Raw genomic sequence first — 24,898 nt, 5'->3', positions numbered from 1 at the left:
TGTGATGTGGGCAGTGTCTTTAGTTGTGTTGTGGGCGGGTCTTTAGTTGTGATGTGTGCGGGGTCTTTAGTTGTGATGTGGGCGGGTATTTAGTGGTGATGTGGGCGGGGTCTTTAGTTGTGTTGTGGGGGGGTCTTTAGTTGTGATGTGGGCGGGGTCTTTAGTTGTGATGTGGGCATGCACTTTATCTGTGATGTGGGCGGGGTCTTTATTTTTGATGTGGGCGGGGTCTTTATTTGTGTTGTGGGTGGGGTCTTTAGTTGAGATGTGGGCGGTGTCTTTAGTTAAGTTGAGGGCGGGGTCTTTAGTTGTGCTGTGGGCGGGGTCTTTAGTTGTGATGTGGGCGGGTATTTTGTGGTGATGTGGGGAGGGTCTTTAGTTTTGATGTGGGTGGGGTCTTTAGTTGTGTTGTGGACGGTGTCTTTAGTTGTGATGTGGTGGGGTCTTTAGTTGTGTTGTGGGCGGGGTCTTTAGTGTTGTGGGCAGGGTCTTTAGTTGTGTTGTGGGCGGGGTCTGTACTTGTGTTGTGGGGGGTCTTTAGTTGTGATGTGGGCGGGGTCTTTAGTGGTGATGTGGGCGGGGTCTTTAGTGGTGATGTGGGCGGGGTCTTTAGTTGTGATGTGGGTAGGGTCTTTTGTGTTTTGGGCGGGGTCTTTAGTTCTGATGTGGGCAGGGTATTTGTGTTCTGGGCGGTGTCCTTAGTTGTGATGTGGGCGGAGTCCTTAGTTGTGATGTGGGCAGGATCTTTAGTGATGATGTGGGCAGGGTCTTTAGTTGTGATGTGCGCGGGGTCTTTAGTTGTGTTGTGGGCGGGGTCTTTAGTTAAGTGCTCGGTGTCTTTAGTTGTGATGTGGGCGGGGTATTTAGTTGTGATATGGGCAGGGTCTTTAGTTGTGAAGTGGGCAGGGTCTTTAGTGATGATGTGGGTGGGGTCTTTAGTTGTGTTGTGGGCAGGTCTTTAGTTGTGTTGTGGGCAGGGTCTTTAGTTGTGATATGGGCGGGGTCTTTATTTGTGATGTGGGCGGGGTCTTTAGTTGTGATGTGGGCGGGTCTTTAGTTGTGTTGTGGGCGGGGTCTTTAGTTAAGTGCTCGGTGTCTTTAGTTGTGATGTGGGCGGGGTATTTAGTTGTGATATGGGCAGGGTCTTTAGTTGTGAAGTGGGCAGGGTCTTTAGTGATGATGTGGGCGGGGTCTTTAGTGGTGATGTGGGCGGCATCTTTACTTGTGATGTGCGCGGGGACTTTAGTTGTGTTGTGGGCGGTGTCCTTAGTTGTGATCTGGGCAGGGTCTTTGTTGTGATGTGGGCGGGGTATTTAGTTGTATCCTGGGTGGTGTCTTTAGTTGTGATGTTGGCGGGGTCTTTAGTTGTGATGTGTGTGGTGTCTTTAGTTGTGTTGTGGGCGGGGTCTTTAGTTGTGATGTGGGCGGGGTCTTTAGTTGTGTTATGGGCGGTGACTTTAGTTGTGTTGTGGTCGGGGTCTTTAGTTGTGTTGTGGGCGGCGTCTTTAGTTGTGATGTGGGCAGGGTCTTTGTTGTGATGTGGGCGGGGTATTTAGTTGTGTTCTGGGCGGTGTCTTTAGTTGTGATGTGGGCGGAGTCTTTAGTTGTGTTGTGGGCGGGGTCTTTAGTTTTGATGTCGGCGGGGTCTTTAGTTTTAATGTGGGCGGGGTCTTAATTGTGACGTGGCCGGGGTGTTTAGTTGTGTTATGGGCGGTGTCTTTAGTTGTGATGTGGGCGGAGTCTTTAGTTGTGATGTGGGCGGTGTCTTTAGTGATGATGTGGGCGGGCTCTTTAGTTGTGATGTGCGCGGGGTCTTTAGTTGTGTTGTGGGCGGATTTTTAATTGTGATGTGGGTGGTCTTTGGCTTTGTTGTGGGTGGGGTCTTTAGTGGTGTTGTGGGCGGGGTCTTTAGTTGTGTTGTGGGCAGGTCTTTAGTTGTAATGTGGGCGGGGTCTTAGTTGTGTTGTGGACGGGGTCTTTTGTTGTGTTGTGGGCGTGCCTTTAGTTGTGTTGTGGGCAGGGTCTTTAGTTGTGATATGGGCGGGGTCTTTATTTGTGATGTGGGCGGGGTCTTTAGTTGTGATGTGGGCGGGTCTTTAGTTTTGTTGTGGGCGGGGTCTTTAGTTGTGAAGTGCGCGGGGTCTTTATTTGTGATGTTGGCGGGTTATTTAGTTCTGATGTGGGCTGGTTATTTAGTTGTGAAGTGGGCAGGGTCTTTAGTGATGATGTTGGCGGGGTCTTTAGTGGTGATGTGGCCAGCATCTTTACTTGTGATGTGGGCCGGGTCTTTAGTTGTGTTGTGGGCGGTTCATTAATTGTGATGTGAGGGGTCTTTAGTTGTGATGTGGACGGGGTCTTTAGTGGTGATGTGGGTGGGGTCTTTACTTGTGTTGTGGGGGGTCTTAAGTTGTGATGTGGGCGGGGTCTTTAGTGGTGATGTGGGCAGGGTCTTTAGTTGTGATGTGGGCGGGGTCTTTTGTGTTGTGGGAGGGGTCTTTAGTTAAGTTATGGGCAGGGTGTTCAGTTGTGTTGTGGGCGGGGTCTTTTGTGTTGTGGGCGGGGTCTTTAGTTGTGTTGTGGGCGGGGTGTTTAGTTGTGATGTTGGCGGGGTCTTTAGTTGTGATGTGGATGGTGTCTTTAGTTGTGTTGTGGGCGGGGTCTTTAGTTTTGATGTCGGCGGGGTCTTTAGTTTTAATGTGGGCGGGGTCTTAATTGTGATGTGGGCGGGTGTTTAGTTGTGTTATGGGCGGTGACTTTAGTTGTGTTGTGGGCGGGGTCTTTAGTTGTGTTGTGGGCGGTGTCATTAGTTGTGATGTGGGCATGGTCTTTGTTGTGATGTGGGCGGGGTATTTAGTTGTATTCTGGGCGGTGTCTTTAGTTGTGATGTGGGCGGAGTCTTTAGTTGTGATGTGGGCGGGATCTTTAGTTGTGATGTTGGCGGGGTCTTTCGTTGTGATGTGGGTGCTGTCTTTAGTTGTGTTGTGGGCGGGGTCTTTAGTTTTGATGTGGGCGGTGTCATAGAGTCATAGAGTAATACAGCACGGATAGAGGCCCTTCGGCCCATCGTGTCCGCGCCGGCCATCAAGCCCTGTCTAATCTAATCCCATATTCCAGCATTTGGCCCGTAGCCTTGTATGCTATGGCATTTCAAGTGCACATCCAAATGCTTCTTAAATGTTGTGAGGGTTTCTGCCTCCACAACCCTTTCAGGCAGTGAGTTCCAGACTCCAACCACCCTCTGGGTGAAAAAGTTCTTTCTCAAATCCCCTCTAAACCTCCCGCCCTTTACCTTGAATCTATGCCCCCCTAGTTATCGACCCCTCTACTAAGGGAAAAAGCTCCTCAGCATCCATCCTATCTATGCCCCTCATAATTTTGTACACCTCAATCATGTCCCCCCTCAGCCTCCTCAGCTCCAAGGAAAACAAACCCAACCTGCCCAGTCTCTCTTCATAGCTGAAGCGCTCCAGCCCTGGTACATCCTGGTGAACCTCCTCTGCACCCTCTCTAACGCGATCACATCCTTCCTGTAGTGTGGCGACCAGAACTGCACACAATATTCCAGCTGTGGCCTAACCAGTGTTTTATACAGCTCCATCATAACCTCCTTGCTCTTATATTCAATGCCTCGGCTAATGAAGGCAAGTATCCCATATGCCTTTTTTACCACCTTATCCACCTGTTCCGCCGCCTTCAGGGATCTGTGTACTTGCACACACAGATCCCTCTGACCCTCCGTCTTGCCTAGGGTCTTTCCATTCATTGTGTATTCCTTTGCCTTGTTAGTCCCCCCAAAGTGCATCACCTCGCACTTTTCCGGGTTAAATTCCATTTGCCACTGTTCCGCCCATCTGACCAACCCATCTATATCGTCCTGCAGACTGAGGCTACCCTCCTCGCTATTTACCACCCTACCAATTTTTGTATCATCCGCGAACTTACTGATCATACCCTTTACATTCATATCCAAGTCATTAATGTAGACCACAAACAGCAAGGGACCCAGCACCGATCCCTGTGGTACCCCACTGGCCACAGGCTTCCAGTCACAAAAACAACCTTCGACCATCACCCTCTGCCTTCTGCCACTAAGCCAGTTTTGTATCCAATGTGCCAAGGCACCCTGGATTCCATGGGCTCTTACCTTCTTGACCAGTCTCCTGTGCGGGACTTTATCGAAGGCCTTACTGAAATCCATGTATACCACATCCACTGCGTTACCCTCATCCACACACCTAGTCACCCCCTCAAAAAATTCAATCAAATTAGTCAGACATGATCTTCCCTTGACAAAGCCATGTTGACTATCCCTGATTAATCCTTGCCTCTCCAAGTGGAGACAAATTTTGTCCCTCAGGATTTTTTCCAATAATTTTCCTACCACTGATGTTAGGCTCACTGGCCTGTAGTTCCCCGGTTTTTCCCTACTACCCTTCTTGAATAATGGTACTACATTAGCGGTTCTCCAGTCCTCTGGCACATCCCCTGTGGCCAGAGAGGTCCTGAATATATGTGTTAGAGCCCCCGCAATCTCCTCCTTTGCCTCACACAGCAGCCTGGGATACATTTCATCCGGGCCTGGGGATTTATCCATTTTTAGGCCAGCTAAAACCGCCAATACCTCCCCCCGCTCGATGTTAATATGTTCGAGCATATCACAGTCCCCCCGCCCTATTTCTATGTCTACATCGTCCTTCTCCATAGTGAAAACAGACGCAAAAAATTCATTCAGAACCCCTCCTACATCTTCCGGCTCCACACACAGATTGCCACTTTTGTCCCTAATGGGCCCTATTTTTTCCCTAGTTATCCTCTTACCCTTAATATACTTATAAAACATCTTCGGATTTTCCTTTATTTTGCTTGCCAGTGTTATTTCATGGCCCCTCCTTGATCTCCTAATTTCTTTTTTAAGTATCCCCCTGCACTTTTTGTACTCCTCTAGGGCTTCCTCCGTCTTTAGCCTTTTGTATCTACCAAAAGCCCTCCTTTTTTTCCTAATCCATTCCCGTATATCCCCTGACATCCAAGGTTCCCTGTGGTTTTTGGAACCACCCTTGACCTTTACGGGAACATGTCGCCATTGTATGATCTCAATCTCCCTTCTGAAAGCCTCCCATTGCTCCGATGCGGATTTTCCTACAAGTAGCTGATCCCAGTCCATTTTGGCCAGATCCTGCCTTATCCTATTAAAATCGGCCTTCCCCCAATTTAGAACCTTTATTTCCAGCCCATCCCTGTCCTTTTCCATGGCCACCTTAAATCTTACCATATTATGGTCACTATCACCAAAGTGCTCACCTACTAGCACTTTTTCCACTTGGCCGGCCACATTCCCTAGAATTAGGTCCAGTACCGCCCCCTCTCTTGTAGGACTTTCTACATGCTGGCTGGGTCTTTAGTTGTCATGTGAGCGGGGTCTTTAGTTGTGTTTTGGGCGGATTATTAATTGTGATGTGGGGGGGGTCTTTAGTTGTGATGTGGGCGGGGTCTTTAGTTGTGATGTGGGCGGGGTCTTTAGTTGTGATGTGGGCGGGGTCTTTAGTTGTGTATTGGGCGCTTTCTTTAGTTGTGATGTGGGCAGGGTCTTTAGTTGTGATGTGGGTGGGGACTTTAGTTGTGTTGTGGGCGGTGTCTTTAGTTGTGATGTGGGTGGGGTCTTTAGTTGTGATGTGGGCGGGGTCTTTATTTGTGATGTGGGCAATGTCTTTAGTTGTGATGTGGGCGGTTATTTAGTGGTGATGTGGGCGGGGTCTTTAGTTTTGTTGTGGGCGGGGTCTTTAGTTGTGATTTGGGCGGGATCTTTATTTGTGTTGTGGGTGGGGTCTTTAGTTGTGTTGTGGCCGAGGTTATTAGTTGTGATGTGGCCCGGCTCTTCAATTGTGTTGCGGGTGGGGTCTTTATTTGTGATGTGGGCGGGGTCTTTAGTTGTGATGTGGCCGGGGTTTTTAGTTGTGATGTGGGCGGGGTCTTTAGTTGTGATGTGGGCGGGGTCTTTAGTTGTGATGTGGGCGGGGTCTTTAGTTGTGATGTGGGCCGTGTCTTTAGTTGTGTTGTGGGGGGATCTTTAGTTGTGATGTGGGCGGGGTCTTTAGTTGTGATGTGGGCATGGTCTTTAGCTGTGATGTGGGCGGGGTCTTTAGTTGCGATGTTGGCGAAGTCTTTAGTTGTGTTGTGGGCGGGGTCTTTAGTTGTGATGTGGGCGGGGTCTTTAGTTGTGATGTGGGCAGGGTCTTAAGTTGTGATGTGGCCGGGGTATTTAGTTGTGATGTGGGCGGGGTCTTAAGTTGTGATGTGGGCGGGGTCTTTAGCTGTGATGTGGGTGGGTTCTTTAGCTGTGTTGTGGGCAGTGTCTTTAGTTGTGATGTGGTGGGTCTTTAGTTGTGATGTGGGCGGAATTTTTTAGTTGTGATGTGGGCGGTGTCTTTAGTTGTGATGTTGGCAGGGTCTTTCGTTTTGATGTGGGTGGTGTCTTTAGTTGTGTTGTGGGCGGGGTCTTTAGTTGTGATGTGGGTGATGTCTTTAGTTGTGATGTGGGCGGGGTCTTTAGTTGTGATGTGGGCGGGGTCTTTAGTTGTGTATTGGGCGCTGTCTTTAGTTGTGATGTGGGCAGGGTCTTTAGTTGTGATGTGGGTGGGGACTTTAATTGTGTTGTGGGCGGTGTCTTTAGTTGTGATGTGGGTGGGGTCTTTAGTTGTGATGTGGGCGGGGTCTTTATTTGTGATGTGGGCAATGTCTTTAGTTGTGATGTGGGCGGTTATTTAGTGGTGATGTGGGCGGGGTCTTTAGTTTTGTTGTGGGCGGGGTCTTTAGTTGTGATTTGGGCGGGATCTTTATTTGTGTTGTGGGTGGGGTCTTTAGTTGTGTTGTGGCCGAGGTTATTAGTTGTGATGTGGCCCGGCTCTTCAATTGTGTTGCGGGTGGGGTTTTTAGTTGTGATGTGGGCGGGGTCTTTAGTTGTGATGTGGGCGGGGTCTTTAGTTGTGATGTGGGCGGGGTCTTTAGTTGTGATGTGGGCGGGGTCTTTAGTTGTGATGTGGGCGGTGTCTTTAGTTGTGATGTGGGCCGTGTCTTTAGTTGTGTTGTGGGGGGATCTTTAGTTGTGATGTGGGCGGGGTCTTTAGTTGTGATGTGGGCATGGTCTTTAGCTGTGATGTGGGCGGGGTCTTTAGTTGCGATGTTGGCGAAGTCTTTAGTTGTGTTGTGGGCGGGGTCTTTAGTTGTGATGTGGGCAGGGTCTTAAGTTGTGATGTGGGCGGGGTATTTAGTTGTGATGTGGGCGGGGTCTTAAGTTGTGATGTGGGCGGGGTCTTTAGCTGTGATGTGGGTGGGTTCTTTAGCTGTGTTGTGGGCAGTGTCTTTAGTTGTGATGTGGTGGGTCTTTAGTTGTGATGTGGGCGGAATTTTTTAGTTGTGATGTGGGCGGTGTCTTTAGCTGTGTTGTGGGCGGGTCTTTTGTTGTGATGTGGGCGGGGTCTTTAGTTGTGATGTGGGCGGGTATTTAGTGGTGATGTGGGGAGGGTCTTTAGTTGTGATGTGGGTGGGGTCTTTAGTTGTGTTGTGGGCGGTGTCTTTAGTTGTGTTGTCGGTGGGGTCTTTAGCTGTGTTGTGGGCGGTGTATTTAGTTGTGATGTGGGCGGGGTCTTTGGTTTTGTTGTGGGCGGGGTCTTTAGTGTTGTGGCAGGGTCTTTAGTTGTGTTGTGGGTGGATCATTAATTGTGATGTGGGGGGTCTTTAGTTGTGATGTGGATGGGGTCTTTAGTGGTGATGTGGGTGGGGTCTGTACTTGTGTTGTGGGGGGTCTTTAGTTGTGATGTGGGCAGGGTCTTTAGTGGTGATGTGGGTGGGGTCTTTAGTTGTGATGTGGGTAGGGTCTTTTGTGTTTTGGGCGGGGTCTTTAGTTAAGTTGTGGGCAGGGTCTTTAGTTGTGTTGTGGGCGGGTCTTTTGTGTTGTGGGCGGGGTCTTTTGTTGTGTTGTCGGCGGGGTCTTTAGTTGTGATGTGGGCGGGGTATTTAGTTGTGTTCTGGGCGGTGTCTTTTGTTGTGATGTGGGCGGAGTCCTTAGTTGTGATGTGGGCAGGATCTTTAGTGATGATGTGGGCGGGGTCTTTAGTTGTGATGTGCGCGGGGTCTTTAGTTGTGTTGTGGGCGGATGTTTAATTGTGATGTGGGGGGTCTTTAGCAGTGTTGTGGTTCGGGTCTTTAGTGGTGTTGTGGGCGGGGTCTTTAGTTGTGATGTGGGTGGTGTCTTTAGTTGTGTTGTGGGCGGTGTCTTTGGTTGTGATGTGGGCAGGGTCTTTGCTGTGATGTGGGCGGGGTATTTATTTGTATTCTGGCCGGTGTCTTTAGTTGTGATGTGGGCGGAGTCTTTAGATGTGTTGTCGGCGGGGTCTTTAGTTTTGATGTGGGCGGGGTCTTTAGTTGTGATGTGGGCGGGGTCTTTAGTCGTGTTATGGGCGGTGACTTTAGTTGTGTTGTGGTCGGGGTCTTTAGTTGTGATGTGGGCAGGGTCTTTGTTGTGATGTGGGCGGGGTATTTAGTTGTGATGTGGGCGGGGTCTTTAGTCGTGTTATGGGCGGTGACTTTAGTTGTGTTGTGGTCGGGGTCTTTAGTTGTGATGTGGGCAGGGTCTTTGTTGTGATGTGGGCAGGGTATTTAGTTGTGATGTGGGCGGAGTCTTTAGTTGTGATGTGGGCGGCGGCTTTAGTGGTGATGTGGGCGGGCTCTTTAGTTGTGATGTGCGCGGGGTCTTTAGTTGTGTTGTGGGCGTATTTTTAATTGTGATGTGGGGTGTCTTTGGCTTTGTTGTGGGTGGGGTCTTTAGTGGTGTTGTGGGCGGGGTCTTTAGTTGTGTTGTGGGCGGGGTCTTTAGTTGTGTTGTGGGCGGGTCTTTAGTTGTAATGTGGGTGGGGTCTAATTGTGTTGTGGGCGGGGTCTTTTGTTGTGTTGTGGGCGTGTCTTTAGTTGTGTTGTGGGCAGGGTCTTTAGTTGCGATATGGGCGGGGTCTTTATTTGTGATGTGGGCGGGGTCTTTAGTTGTGATGTGGGCGGGTCTTTAGTTGTGTTGTGGGCGGCGTCTTTTTTGTGAAGTGGGCGGGGTCTTTAGTTGTGATGTGGGCGGGGTATTTACTTGTGATGTGGGCAGGGTCTTTAGTTGTGAAGTGGGCAAGGTCTTTAGTGATGATGTGGGCGGGGTCTTTAGTGGTGATGTGGGTGGCATCTTTACTTGTGATGTGCGTGGGGACTTTAGTTGTGTTGTGGGCGGTGTCCTTAGTTGTGATGTGGGCGGGGCCTTTGGTTGTGTTGTGGGCGGGGTCTTTAGTGTTGTTGTGCGCGGGATCTTTAGTTGTGTTATGGGTGGTTCATTAGTTGTGATGTGGACGGGGTCTTTAGTGGTGATGTGGGCGGGGTCTTTACTTGTGTTGTGGGGGGGTCTTTAGTTGTGATGTGGGCGGGGTCTTTAGTGGTGATGTGGGCGGGGTCTTTAGTTAAGTTGTGGGCAGGGTCTTTAGTTGTGTTGTGGGTGGGGTCTTTTGTGTTGTGGGCGGGGTCTTTAGTTGTGTTGTGGGCGGGGTCTTTGTGATGTGGGCGGGGTCTTTAGTTGTGTTATGGGCGGTGACTTTAGTTGTGTTGTGGGCGGGGTTTTTAGTTGTGTTGTGTGCTGTGTCTTTAGTTGTGATGTGGGCGGGGTATTTAGTTGTGTTCTGGGCGGTGCCTTTAGTTGTGATGTGGGCGGAGTCTTTAGTTGTGATGTGGGCGGGGTCTTTAGTTGTGATGTTGGCGGGGTCTTTAGTTGTGATGTGGGCGGTGTCTTTAGTTGTGTTGTGGGTGGGGTCTTTAGTTTTGATGTGGGCGGGGTCTTTAGTTGTGATGTGGGCAGGGTCTTTAGTTGTGTTATGGGCGGTGACTTTAGTTGTGTTGTGGTCGGGGTCTTTAATTGTGTTGTGGGCGGCGACTTTAGTTGTGATGTGGGCAGGGTCTTTGTTGTGATGTGGGCGGGGTATTTAGTTGTGTTCTGGGCGGTGTCTTTAGTTGTGATGTGGGCGGCGTCTTTAGTGAGGATGTGGGCGGGCTCTTTAGTTGTGATGTGCGCGGGGTCTTTAGTTGTGTTGTGGGCGGATTTTTAATTGTGATGTGGGGGGTCTTTGGCTTTGTTGTGGGTGGGGTCTTTAGTGGTGTTGTGGGCGGGGTCTTTAGTTGTGTTGTGGGCGGGTCTTTAGTTGTGATGTGGGCGGGGTCTTTAGTTGTGATGTGGGCGGGGTCTTTCGTTGTGATGTGGGCGGGGTCTTTATTTGTGATGTGGGCGGTGTAGTGTATGTACCCGTCTACCTTTAAGAGAACTATTGTATGTAACCGTTCACCTTTAAGAGAACTATTTTAGGTGTGGCACTACTTTGTTTGGCTTCTGTATACTGTAATACCGACGGTGACCACACCAGTATATAAGTGTTGTGTCAGGATTTATTGGGCAGATTCGCCCTGACTTTCGAATAGTAAAGTCCTGTTTTAAGTTACTCTGGTAGTCTGTGTATTAATTAACTAAACAACCCACAGACTTTACAGTGGCGACGAGTCCGATCGTACCCTGCGGCAACAATACTTCCGAAGCAGTTAACGAGCGTCGAGAAGAGGCAACCGCCCTCGTCGTTCTGCTGGGAGAAAACTCGAGGCTGCAGAACTAGAAAGGAGGAAGAATTTAGAGACAAAGACTTCCATCAGCAACAGGCACTGACTGTCCCTTCTGCCACGGTGAGGAGTGAGCCGATCAGCACGAGAAGCAAGGCGGCCACGGTGACTGTGAGTAAAGGAAAGTAAAAAGAATAACCGGAGGATAAGGGCGGTGCACTCGACCACGGTCGAGGGGGAAAGGAGCCGGACAGAAGTCGGGTCCAGAGGCGCTGAGACTGGGGCAGCGTGGAGCAAGGAAGCCACGGTACAGACAGGCTGGGGGACGCAACGGCATCGTGAGACAGCTAGACCGCGACCGGCGAAAAGGGCCGGGCAGCGACCGAAGCCACGAAGCGCTGCGACCGGGAACGTAGGCACGGGAAGAGATAAACTCAGCCGCAGCCGGGAAGGGAAGCACCGGACTGCGAGAGGGCTGGGAGGCGCGATTGGGAGCCGAGCGAGCGGGAGAGGCAGAGCCGACCAAGGGAGACTGAGCGAGAGCCAGTCCAGCGGCTGAAACTGTTCTCCGTCAACGGGGTGTACCCAGCGCCGGTAGAGCCGAGCGAGCGGGAGAGAGACAGAGCCCGAGCAAGGGAGACTGAGCGAGAGCCAGTCCAGCGGCTGAAACTGTTCTCCGTCAACGGGGTGTACCCAGCGCCGGTTGCCCTGCCGAGAAAAGGGAAAGCACTGAAGCCGACGCGCAGGCTGTGAACCTGAAAGCCAGCGGCCGTCGCCCGTGGGGAAAGTGTACCCCTCCCGCCAGGGAAGAAACGCGGGAAGCCGCCATTAGGCGGGGAAGAAGACAGAAGCGGGAAACCGCCATTGAAGTGAGCGGGGAGAGAAGATAAGCGCGGGAAACCGCCATTTTCGCGGGAACCGCCATCTTGAAAAAAAAAAAAATTTAAAGAAATAATTCGTGGTGTTTATCAGGAAGAGAGGAAGATGCCTAAGCGTAGTAACATCAATGATTTTAATTCCGAGGTAGAAGACTGGGCCACGTATGTGGAACGCATTGAGATCTATTGTGAGGCCAATAAAATAGAAGAAGATGACAAAGCTATAACCTTGCTAAACTCGATGGGCACGAAGACATACGGGCTCTTGAAGCATCTACTATCACCAGCTAAACCGGCGGATCAGACTTTCGATGATATTGTGGCTGTTCTGAAGGATCACTTGAACCCCACACCGTTGATGTTGGCGGAACGATTCAAATTCTATGCGAGAACGCAACGGAAAGACGAAAGCAACGCAGAATACTTGGTCGAACTGCGTAGACTAGCGAAATATTGCCAGTTTGGAGGGAATCTGACAGAGGCATTGCGAGACAAGTTCGTGTGCAGATTGGCAAAGGAAGGAACGCAAAAGCGACTACTCGAAGAGAACGACCTTACACTTGACAGGGCTGTCCTTATTGCAGCATCGCACGAAGCCGCAGCGAAGGGAACTGCGGAAATGCAGCTAAAGACAGCGGCACTCAGTGTGGATCAAATTACCTCGACAACAACAAAATGTTATCGTTGTGGGAAGACAACACACGACCAGAACCAATGCTGGTTTAAGAACCAGGAATGTAGGAAATGTGGCAAACTGGGTCACATAGCTAAGGTATGCCGGTCAGGGAAGAAGACCAACAACCAAAGGACCAACAACCAAAGGAAGCCATCACAGGAAAAGTACAACAAGGTACACAAGGTGGCTGAGAAGAGTTCAGACGAACAGAATTCGGACTCAAACCCAAACGGCCAGGAGCTGGGTAGTCTGAGAATTCACAATGTGAGTAAGGAAGCTGACCTACAAACTATCTGGGTCATGCTAAAAATAGCTGGAGTCCAAGTGAAAATGGAGTTGGACACTGGATCAGCTCTATCAGTCATAAATCGAAGGGATTACCACCAGCTATTCTCACATATACCCTTAAGAGATACCAAGTTCGTATTGCAGACATACACGGGGCATAAAGCATACCCCATGGGAAAGATAAGAGTCAAGGTGAGAGATAGGGGTAAAGAACACCCAAGAATGAACTTATACGTACTACCTGAGGGAGGACCACCACTTCTAGGACGGGAGTGGATCAAGAAAATAGACATGGAATGGCACTATCTAAAAGCCATAACGAGTGAGGACTCGGTGCAGACAATCAGCTCAGATTCTGAATCGGATGATGATAAGACCAACCCAAATGTGAAAGACAAGGCTAAAATGGACTTGCCGACTAAGGTTGGGAAAACGAAGGCATGCAGAAAGGCTTATGCTCCAGAGAAGAACAAAGTTTCAGAACAGATCTCCACCGAACAACGACAACATAGTTTGACAGAGAATTCTGAGTCTGTTCAGTTTAAGGACATATCCATGACGGAAGAACACCGAGCTCGGACTCAACTTTATTTCAAATTACGACAACAATTAGAACAATTGAGTTACCGTCTCGTACAAGAGATGAAAACAATGAAAAAGTTCTATGACACCGAATGGGAGAATCTGGAAAGACAACAGAAGCAGCTAGCTCAAGCAGAGAGCGACCATAGAGCCATCGTGACCAACCACCGATCACATCTCCCTTATGATGTTCCGGAGTTAGAATATTTGCAGAAAGAAGCAAATGAAGAGGAATCTTCAGGAAGCCAGGATTTTATTCCAGTTCTTCTCTACGACTCCTTACAAGCAGAGTTTGAGAAGTTGAAGGAACAGTATGAACAGGCCCAGGCTACAATCCTGGAGGGGGTTAACTCGGCAACCTCCGAAAAGCTAGTTTCAGTGGAAGCTTATGAGCAACTAAAGGTTGAACATGAGCAAGAAGTCCAAAGGCTGCAGGAAATTCTTGATGAGCTCAAGGCCAAGACAGACTCATCGGTAGAAGTTCCATCCATAGATGAGAAATTAGAGGTGAAAGACATGGCAGAACATGAAAGTCAAGATGTCCAAGAACTCATAAAAATATTGAAGGAAACCCAAGACAAATATGAGGCGGCAATGACCGAGGTTCAACAACTTGAAGAACAGATTCAACTGGGAATTCTTTCAGTGAAAGAAAAGGCAACTGTAAGAAACACAGAGACTGTAAGAATGGCCCCTGAACATGAGCTAGAGAGCATCAAGGCGCAACTTCTCCAAGCGCTTAAAGCCAAAGTACAAGAGGAAAAAAAGGTGAAAGCATTGGAGGAAAAGGTGGATGAAATGGAGAAGACTCTGATCCACAGGGTCCCCGTGGAAGAGTTAACGGTCAGCCAACTCCTTCATATGCTGAGAGACAAGACTCTGCAATGGGAACCATTTGAACACGAGCTTCAATCTTCAAAGGGAAGGGGTTCGGAGCTCTCAAAAGTTTGGGGAATAGTTGAGGTTGCAACACAGATTTTACGGGGCTGCCGAAAGTACGCTGAATCACGTCAATGTGAACTACAGAATGTTGAAACAGCTGCTCCAGTAGAAGGATTGAATAGCCCGATCAATCAATCCCCGATGGAAGGGGAAGTATTGGAATCACAAATGAGGTCATTAGTGAAGGATTAGCAGGAAACCCAGGAAGAGCGGGATGAATATGAACGCATGAAGAAGTCTCTTCAGGAAAGATGTCTAGGGAGGGAACAACAGTCGGCTAACGTCCAGTTGGGTAAGGAAGAAGTAGCAGGCCCCCTCGCTAGACTAGCTCAGGACGACACCGAATATTACCATGACCTGTTGAGTGACACGGAATATTACGATGACTTGGTCTGCCCAGCTTGTGATGAAAACTCCCAAAGTGCAGAAATCAGGATGAAGCACTTAAAGTCTAAGGAACATAGGGAGATGGTGGCGCTACAGCTGGCAGCGGATAAGGGAGCCCCGAGAGTCTCCAAGAAGCAGAAAAGAAAAAGACGAAGCAGAAGACGATAACCATCTAAATCATTATCACTTCTATCAGATCATGCACGTGGGCCCTACGAAGGGGGCCAAATCAGTTGGAAAGTAGGAAAAATTACCAAGGCAGTCCAGCTGTTTGTAAAAGTCAGCACTGCTGGTTCAGCAGGACGGAAGTTCAAGCTGTTAAGCCAAGGGAAAGACTATTGGATGAGTCACGCTAGAAATGTGAACCGGCTACACCACAGAGATGTTGTTCGGACCGAGTCAAGACCAGAGACTGAATCTGTGAACTGTTCCCGCAGAGACTGAATCTGTGAACTGTTTCCCGCAGAGACTATATCTGTGAATTGTTTTACATGAAGTTGATTATATGTTATGTTTAATGGGGAATAAGTATGTTGTAAGCTAAAAAGGGAGGATTGTAGTGTATGTACCCGTCTACCTTTAAGAGAACTATTGTATGTAACCGTTCACCTTTAAGAGAACTATTTTAGGTGTGGCACTACTTTGTTTGGCTTCTGTATACTGTAATACCGACGGTGACCACACCAGTATATAAGTGTTGTGTCAGGATTTATTGGGCAGATTCGCCCTGACCTTCGAATAGTAAAGTCCTGTTTTAAGTTACTCTGGTAGTCTGTGTATTAATTAACTAAACAACCCACAGACTTTACAGGCGGGGTCTTTACTTGTGATGTGGGCGAGGTCTTTAGTTGTGTTGTGGGCCGTGTCTTTAGTTGTGATGTGGGCAGGGTCTTTAGTTGTGATGTGGGTGGGGTCTTTATTTGTGATGTGGGCAGTGTCTTTAGTTGCGTTGTGGGCGGGTCTTTAGTTGTGATGTGGGCGGGGTCTTTAGTTGTGATGTGGGCGAGGTCTTTAGTTGTGTTGTGGGCGAGGTCTTTAGTTGTGATGTGGGCAGGGTCTTTAGTTGTGTTGTGGGCGGGTCTTTAGTTGTGATGTGGGCGGGGTCTATAGTTGTGATGTGGGCAGGTATTTAGTGGTGATGTGGGCGGGGTCTTTAGTTTTGTTGTGGGCGGGGTCTTTATTTTTGATGTGGGCGGTGTTAAGTCTGTGTGTCCCAGTTATGCTTATTATAAGTCACTGGACACAGACCACAAGAATAACTTTTAACAGGTCTTTACTATTCGGAGGTCAGGGCTGAACTGCCCAGCAAATCCCTACACAACGTTTATATACCGGTGTGGTCACCACCGGTATTACAGTATACAGCAGCCAAGAGAAAGTAGTACATCTCTTAAGGTAGTTCTCTTAAGGTGGAGCAGGTTACATACACTACAATCCTCCCTTTTTAGCTTAACAGTTATATCCCCATTTAACATAACATAATAACATATAGATATATATATATACAACTTCATGCAAAACAGTTCAAAGATTCAGTCTCTGAGGAGGCCTCCTGATTCGAGTTGGATAACGCCTTTCAGGGGTCTCTGATTCTCGTTGCTGGGGTGATGATATACCTATGTGGTTTACCACAGGTGACTCATCTAGTTGATCTCTTATGGATTGGACATCATCCTCAGGTACATTCACTTCTGAGGTAGATGCTTCAGGTTCACTAACTTCTTCCACGGTTGTCTCTGCTGTAACCCTGGGTTCGACCCTTGTTCTCGATTCTACCAGTTGGTCAGCATGACGCCGTATTACATTTTCACCAATATCTACCATGTACATCAGGGGTCCTTGGCTGGCCCGAATTGTTCCAGATTGCCATTTCTCATTTTTATAGTCCCGGGCTAACACTGGTTGTCCTATTTCGAAACTCCGAGTGGTCTTGTTATTTATATGCTGGAACTGTTTGTTTTCAACTTCCCTCCGCACATTTGGTTTTAACAAGTCCAACCTGGACCGCAACCTCCTGTTATAGAGCATCATGGCAGGACTTTGGTTTGTCACTGCATGAGTGGCGTTTCGATATGCCAGTAGGAATTTGTCCACCTTGTGTTGTAGTGGAATCTGATCTTCGCTCATGGCCTTTATTGCTTTTTTTGAACGTTTGTACAAATCTCTCGGCCAACCCGTTTGTAGCCGGATGATATGGGGCAGAGGTATAATGTTTCACCCCATTCTTCTTCATGAATTTCTGGAATTCTTCTGACATGAACTGCGGTCCGTTGTCTGAACATATTTGTTCTGGCAATCCATTTCTTGCAAATATCGTTCTTAGCACCGCGATTGTCTTTTCCGAGGTAGTGGTAGTCATCTTAATCACTTCTGGCCATTTAGAATGTGCGTCCACCGCAATTAAAAACATGGAGTCCATGAATGGACCAGCAAAGTCAATATGTACACGTTGCCATGGGGTTGAAGGCCATTCCCATGGATGCAGCGGTGCAATCGGAGGTGCATTTTGCACTTTTTGGCACCCTGAGCAGCTTTTCGTCAGATCCTCTATCTGTTGGTCGATACCCGGCCACCACACATAAGCCCTAGCAAGGCCTTTCATCTTGACTCCCCCCAGATGACCTTCATGCAGTTCCTTTAGAACTCTCTCTCTTAACTTAGGAGGAATAATCACCCTTGTTCCATACATCAATGTTCCTTGACAGACGGACAGCTGTTCTCGTCTTGCTGAGAATGCCGGTAACAGTGGATCACCATGTGCTGGCCATCCCTTCACTGTCACTTCGTAGACCCGGGACAGTGTCGGGTCGTTCCTGGTTTCTCTTTCAATACTTGCATTGGTGACTGGTAAACATTCGATGATGGTCGAGTGAAATAACTCAACAGGGTCAACCGTCGGTGCCTCCTCCTCTGTAGGTAGTGGCAGGCGCGACAGCCCATCAGCATTACCATGCTGCTTTGTACCTTTGAATTCGATCTGATATTGATGTGCCCCTAGGAAAAGGGACCATCTCTGGAGTCTCTGTGCTGTCATCACCGAAACACCCTTCTTAGGGTTAAAAATGGATACCAACGGCTGGTGGTCTGTCAGAATCGTAAACTTTTGGCCCTGCAGGTAATGATTAAACTTCTTTACTCCCCACACAAGGCTGAGAGCCTCCCTATCTATCTGCGCATAGTTGCGCTCAGCGGAGGTCAATGATCTGGATGCGAACGCAACTGGCCTCTCCAGGCCATTTGGCAACTTGTGTGAGAGTACTGCCCCAATACCATATGGAGAAGCATCACAAGCCAAACGAATAGGCAGCGTTGGGTTGAAGTGAGCCAACACTTCCTCTGAGGTGATCAATGCCTTGCTTTTGCGAAAGGCCCTCTTACAGTCCTCGCTCCACTTCCATGGTACTCCCTTCTGCAAAAGAGCGTTCAGCGGGTGCAGCACCGTGGATAAATTTGGCAGAAACTTATGGTAATAGTTAATCAACCCTAGGAACGACCTCAACTGGGATACATTATCCGGAGCGAGAGCCTTCACAACAGCTTTGATCTTGTCAGGAGACTTATGAAGCCCCCCCTGGTCAATGACATGACTACAGTACGAGATCCGCTTCTGAAAGAACTCACATTTCTGGCTGTGGTAAACCACTGTTATACCTGTCTGTATGTGTATGTGTATTCCACTAGGTACAGGTCTGGACATGCCTCGGCTGACTCCTCCCACTATTCCAGGATTCCAGGTATAGAAGTGACTACCTCCCAGTCCCTTAGTATTCTGGACGGGTCGACCACTCGAGACAAGACCTTCATTCTTTAGTTAATAAAAGCCTGGTTGTTACTCGCTTAACCTCAGTCTTTTGAGTAATTGATGGCGCATCAATTTTATTAACTAAATTTTTTATAATGGAGAAGATCCTCACACCAGCATGCCTGGACCTGGACAGTCGGGAAGCGGACGCTTCCACCAAGTTTGCTCACTGGCTCACGTGCTTCGAGACATTCCTGACTGCCTCCACTGCAGTCGTAACGGATGCGGACAAACTGTCTGTCCTGATCTCCAAGGTGAACCACCGAGCGTACTCTGTCATCCGGGACGCAACCTCGTACACAGCCGCCCTCCAGCTCCTCAAGACCCAGTACACGCGCCCTGTGAACGAAGTATACGCCAGGCACCTTCTGGGGAGTCGCAAGCAACAACCTGGGGAATCGACTGAGGAATACCTCCAAGCACTGTCCGTGCTTGGCCGGGCCTGTGGGTGTAAGGCGGTAACGCCCGCTAAGTACACGGAGGAACTGATCCGGGATGCCTTCGTAGCGGGTCACAGGTCCAACTACACCCGACAGCGACTGCTGGAGCAGAGTGACCTCACCCTCGACAAAGCCTCTGAAATCGCACTAACGCTGGACGCAGCCTACCGGGGCATGGATGCCTACTCCTCTGCACCGTGGATGCCGCAGGGAACGACAACCTGGGACACGGTAGGACAGCCCCATAGTACCGTGCCACCCCAGCCACAGCCCAACAACGGCCCAACTACCGCAGCAGTGTCCCAAAGCCAGACAGCAGTATCCCAAGGCCAGAAATGCTACTTCTGTGGCCAGGCCAAACACCCCAGAGCGCGCTGCCCGGCGAAGAATGCGACCTGCTCGGGCTGCGGGAAAAAGGGACACTACGCCAGCGTCTGCAAGGCCAAAGCCACCCCGAACGCCAGCAGCGCCGCGTGTGGGCCGGGCGAGCCGCCATCTTGGGCCCCCAACAGCGCCGCGTGTGGGCCATGTGGGCCGCCATCTTGGGCCTCCCCAGCCATGTGCGAACCACCGCAGCAGCAGCCATCTTGGACGACTCCAGCCACATGGGAATCATGGACGCCGCCATCTTGGACACCAGCCGGGACGCAGCAGACCGCTAACCCCCCCCCATCTGATACCCGCAGTGACACACCGACCCCTACGCTGGCCTCTGTTACGCTGGACCAAACGAGACCGCACCAACTAGCTCGGTCCAAAATGGACGTCAAGGTAAACGGCCATGCAATAAACTGCCTTTTTGACTCCGGGAGTACAGAGAGCTTCATCCACCCCGACACGGTGCGGCGTTGCACTCTCCCAGTCCTGCCTGCGCACCAGCGGATTTCTATGGCCTCCGAGTCCCAGTCAGCGGACATTGGCGGCTACTGCGTGGTGACACTAGTAGTAGACGGGACTGTGTTCAATAATTTTAAACTCCTGGTCCTGCCCAACCTCTGCGCTGCCGTCCTACTGGGGTTGGATTTCCAGTGCCACCTCAAAAGCGTTACGATGGCGTACGGTGGCCCCCTCCCCCCACTCACAGTCCGCAGCCAGCAGCCTCCAAATTGCCCGCCGCGCACCAGATGCAACCTCTCCACACTCAGAGTCCCACCCCCCCCACTGTTTGCTAACCTCACCCCCGACTGTAAGCCCATCGCCACAAAGAGCAGGTGATACAGTGCCGGGGACAGGGTTTTCATCAAAACCGAAGTGGAGCGGCTCCTGAAGGAGGGGATTATTGAGGGCAGCTCCAGCCCCTGGCGAGCCCAGGTTGTGGTCGCTAAGACCGGCGAGAAACAACGCCTGGTCATCGACTACAGCCAAACAATAAACCGCTACACCCTGCTGGACGCCTACCCACTCCCCCGCATAGCCGATATGGTCAACCAGATCGCGCAGTACCGCGTCTTCTCGACCATTGACCTGAAATCAGCGTACCACCAGCTCCCCATCCGCCCTGAAGACCGCCAGTATACTGCTTTTGAGGCAAACGGCCGCCTCTATCACTTCCTTATGGTTCCCTTCGGCGTTACCAATGGGGTCTCCGTCTTCCAAAGGGAGATGGACCGGATGGTCAATCAAAACGCGCTGCAGGCCACTTTCCCTTACCTAGACAATGTGACCATCTGCGGCCATGACTTGCAGGACCATGACGCAAACCTCGAGAAATTCCTCCGCACCGCCCAACTCCTGAACCTGACATATAACAAGGAGAAGTGCATATTCCGCACAGACCGCCTCGCCATCCTTGGCTGTGTTGTGGAACACGGGGTCATCGGTCCCGACCCGGACCGGATGCGTCCCCTTATGGAACTCCCACTGCCCCACTGCCTAAAAGCCCTGAAGAGGTGCCTAGGGTTTTTTTCCTACTACGCTCAGTGGGTCCCCTACTATGCAGACAAAGCCCGTCCGCTGATCAAATCCACCTCTTTTCCCCTGATGGCAGAGGCCCGCTCGGCCTTCCACCGTATCAAGGTGGACATTGCCAAAGCCACCATGCACGCAGTGGACGAATCCATCCCCTTCCAGGTGGAAAGCGATGCGTCCAACTTCGCTCTGGCCGCCACCCTTAATCAGGCGGGGAGACCTGTGGCATTCTTCTCACGAACCCTCCAGGGCCCGGAGACCAGACACTCCGCGGTCGAGAAGGAGGCCCAGGCTATTGTGGAGGCTGTGCGTCATTGGAGGCACTACCTGGCCGGAAAACGATTTACCCTGCTCACTGACCAGTGTTCAGTTGCTTTTATGTTCAACAACAAGCAGAGGGGTAAAATCAAAAATGACAAGATCTTGAGGTGGAGAATCGAACTTTCCACCTACAACTACGAGATCTTGTACCGGCCTGGGAAGCTCAATGAACCCCCAGATGCCCTATCGCGTGGCACCTGCGCCAGCGCGCAGATCGATAGGCTGAGGGCCCTCCACAATGACCTCTGCCACCCGGGGGTCACCAGGTTCTTCCACTTCATTAAGGCCCGCAACCTGCCTTACTCCATCGAGGAGGTCAGGACCATGACCAAGAACTGTCAAGTCTGCGCTGAGTGCAAACCGCACTTTTATAGACCAGACAGAGCCCACCTGATAAAAGCCACTCGCCCTTTCGAACGCCTGAGCGTCGATTTTAAAGGGCCTCTCCCCTCCTCCGACCGCAATGTGTACTTCCTCAACATCATTGACGAGTACTCCCGTTTCCCGTTCGCTATCCCCTGCTTGGACATGACCAGTGCCACGGTCATTAAATCTCTGAACAGCCTCTTCACCCTGTTCGGTTTCCCCAGCTATATCCATAGCAACCGGGGCTCATCGTTTATGAGCGACAAACTCCGCCAGTACCTGCTCGCTAGGGGTATAGCCACAAGCAGGACCACCAGTTACAACCCCCGGGGGAACGGACAGGTGGAAAGAGAGAATGCAACAGTTTGGAAGGCCGTCCTACTAGCCTTAAAGTCTAGGGGCCTTCCGACCTCCCGCTGGCAGGAGCTGCTCCCCGATGCGCTCCACTCGATTCGGTCACTGCTCTGCACTGCCACCAATGCCACCCCTCACGAGAAAATGTTTGTCTTCCCAAGGAAGTCCACATCGGGGACATCGTTACCACCATGGCTGACGTCCCCAGGACCGGTACTACTGAGAAGACACGTGAGGGCCAATAAAACAGACCCCCTGGTCGAGAGGGTCGACCTCCTCCACGCCAACCCCCAGTACACTTACATTGCGTACCCGGACGGGCGGGAGGACACAGTCTCCATACGAGACCTCGCACCCTCGGGGACCGCTGTAGGGCGGGAGGACACAGTCTCCATACGAGACCTCGCACCCTCGGGGACCGCTGTAACCCACTACCCATTACCACCACCCCCCACGACCCGATATCCAACACCAGCAGCCGGCTCGCCTTGGACCGTCACCCACGAGGACTACACTCCAGGGCCCCAGCCTACACGGGACGCGACGCCGGAAGCTCCACCACCCCTGCCGTCGCCACGTCGATCACAGCGACAGACAAGACCTCCGGAGAGACTCCAATACACGAACTTTTAAATACACTTCACCCCGCCGGACTCATTTTTAAACAAGGGGTGAATGTGGTAAACCACTGTTATACCTGTCTGTATGTGTATGTGTATTCCACTAGGTACAGGTCTGGACATGCCTCGGCTGACTCCTCCCACTATTCCAGGTATATAAGTGACTACCTCCCAGTCCCTTAGTATTCTGGACGGGTCGACCACTCGAGACAAGACCTTCATTCTTTAGTTAATAAAAGCCTGGTTGTTACTCGCTTAACCTCAGTCTTTTGAGTAATTGATGGCGCATCACTGGCGATTAACTCGAAGTCCATATTCTTTCAATCTGGTGAGCACCAGTTCCAAATTTGCAAGGTGTTCCTCGTCATCATCTCCTGTAATCAGAATATCGTCCAGGTAACATTGTGTGCCTGGAATTCCCTGTAATACCTGCTCCATGGCCCTCTGCCAAATTGCTGGAGCCGATGCCACTCCAAAAACCAGTCTATTATACCGGTACAAGCCTCTATGCGTGTTGATCGTGAGATACTGGCATGACTCTTCCTCAACTTCCATCTGTAAGTACGCCTGCGCCAGGTCTATCTTGGTGAAGTGTTTCCCGCCAGACAACGAAGCGAAGATATCCTCAATCCGCAGAAGCGGATACTGCAACGTGTGAAGCACCGGATTAACAGTGATCTTGAAATCTCCACAGATGCGAACCTTCCCCGGTTCCCCCAGCTTGTTGCTCGATGAACGCTTCATGACGGGAACAATGGGCGTGGCCCACTCACTCCAGTCTACCTTAGACAGTACTCCTGAACGTTCTAGCCCTTCCAGCTCAGCTTCCACAGCAGGTCGTATCGCATAAGGTACCGGTCTGGCTTTGAAAAATTTTGGGTTTGCATGTTCTTCAACCTTGATGTTTGCCGTAATTCCTCTCAGTGTTCCCAGTCCCTGTTGGAACACCTCTTTAGCATCGTCCAATATTCTGGACAATCGTTTAGGTTTGACATCTTTTTTACCGGAATCTACCGTTAGTGCTTTTAAGGAATGCCAGTTCATATTTATTTTCCTAATCCACTCCCGTCCCAGTAGTGGTGGACCTCCCTCAGGTAGCACATATAAGTCCATTCCTCGGCTTTCTTTGCCCTTGTGGACCACCTTTACCTCTATCTTCCCGATGGGGTATACTCTTTGCCCCGTGTATGTTTTCAATACAATCTCCGTATCCCGTAGAGGAATATGTGGGAATAACCTTTTGTAATCTTGCTTATTCATGACTGTCAATGCCGATCCAGTGTCCAATTCCATCTTCACTTGGACTCCTGCTATCTGAAGTGTGACCCAGATTGTTTGGCGGTCTGCCTCATTACCAACATTGTGTACTCTTAGGCTACCCAGTTCATTACTGCTGGAGTCTGAATTTGGCTTCTGTTCGTTCGAACTGTTCTCTGTCACCTTGTGTACCTTTCTGTACTTTTCCTGCGGTGACTTTTTGTTGCTGGTCTTCTTTCCTGACCGGCATACTTTAGCTATGTGACCAAGCCTGCCACATTTTCTGCATTCCTGATTTTTGAACCAGCACTGGTTCTGATCATGTGTTGTCTTTCCACAATGATAACATTTTACTGTACCCAAGACCATTTGATTGGTGCTGAGTTCCGGTGACCGTAGCTGCATTTCCGCAGTGCCTCTCGCTGCGGCTTCGTGCGATGCTGCAATAGTGACAGCTTTATCAAGCGTAAGATCATTCTCCTCAAGCAGTCGCTTTTGTGTTCCTTCTTTTAACAATCCACACACAAATTTATCTCTCAGCGCATCTGCTAGTCCTGTTCCAAACTGACAGTACTTTGATAGCTTACGCAGTTCAATTAAAAATTCAGCGTTGCTTTCGTCTTTCAGCTGCGTTCTTCTGTAAAATTTAAATCGTTCCGCTATCATCAGCGGCGTGGGGTTTAAATGATTTTTCAGGACAGTAACAATATTCGCGAAAGTCTGATCCGCCGGTTTATCTGGTGATAGAAGGTGCTTCAATAGCCCGTATGTCTTCGCACCCATTGAGCTTAATAAGGTTAGTGCTTTCTCATCATCTGGTACCTTATTTGCTTTACAATAAACTTCCATGCGTTCTACATACGTGGTCAAATCTTCGATATCGCTATCAAAGGTATTAATGTTCCCATGTTTAGGCATCCTTGCAAGTTTTTAAATTTTTCTTTTTCTCAAAATGGCGTCTTCCCGCGCTTGTCTTCTTCCCCCGCCTACTAAAATGGCGGCTTCCCGCGCTTGGCGGTCTTTCCCACGCTCGTCTTCTTCCCCCGCCGACTACAATGGCGGATTCCCGCGTTTACCTTCTTCCCCCGCTGGCTGCAATGGCGATTGCCGTGCTGTTGCCGTTCTCGCCTCCCCAGCGGTTCTCAATTCCCCGACGCTGCTTTTACTCCCCCGTGGTTCCCGTGGGCATTCACGCTTCCCCTGCTGTTGCGCCTCTCAGCCCCGCATGCAGCCCGGTCCTTTACACCGGCTGCGTTTGAGTTCTCCGCGGCTCTCGTGCCTTAAGCTGCCCCAGTCGCTGCACCTCTCGGCCTCAATTGCAGCCCGGCCCTTTTCACCGGCCGTGGTCGAGTTCTCCGCCCTTTTTCCTCCGTTTTCCCTCCCCCACTCCACAGTCAACGCGGCCGACTTTCTGCTCGTGTCGCTGATCGGCTTACCCACCACCGTGGTAG

The sequence above is a fragment of the Somniosus microcephalus genome, chromosome 8 (genome assembly GCF_052327205.1).
Source record: "Somniosus microcephalus isolate GS21.2 chromosome 8, FLI_Smic_1.0, whole genome shotgun sequence".
Taxonomy (NCBI): domain Eukaryota; kingdom Metazoa; phylum Chordata; class Chondrichthyes; order Squaliformes; family Somniosidae; genus Somniosus; species Somniosus microcephalus.
Note: the sequence above shows the minus strand (reverse complement) of the source record.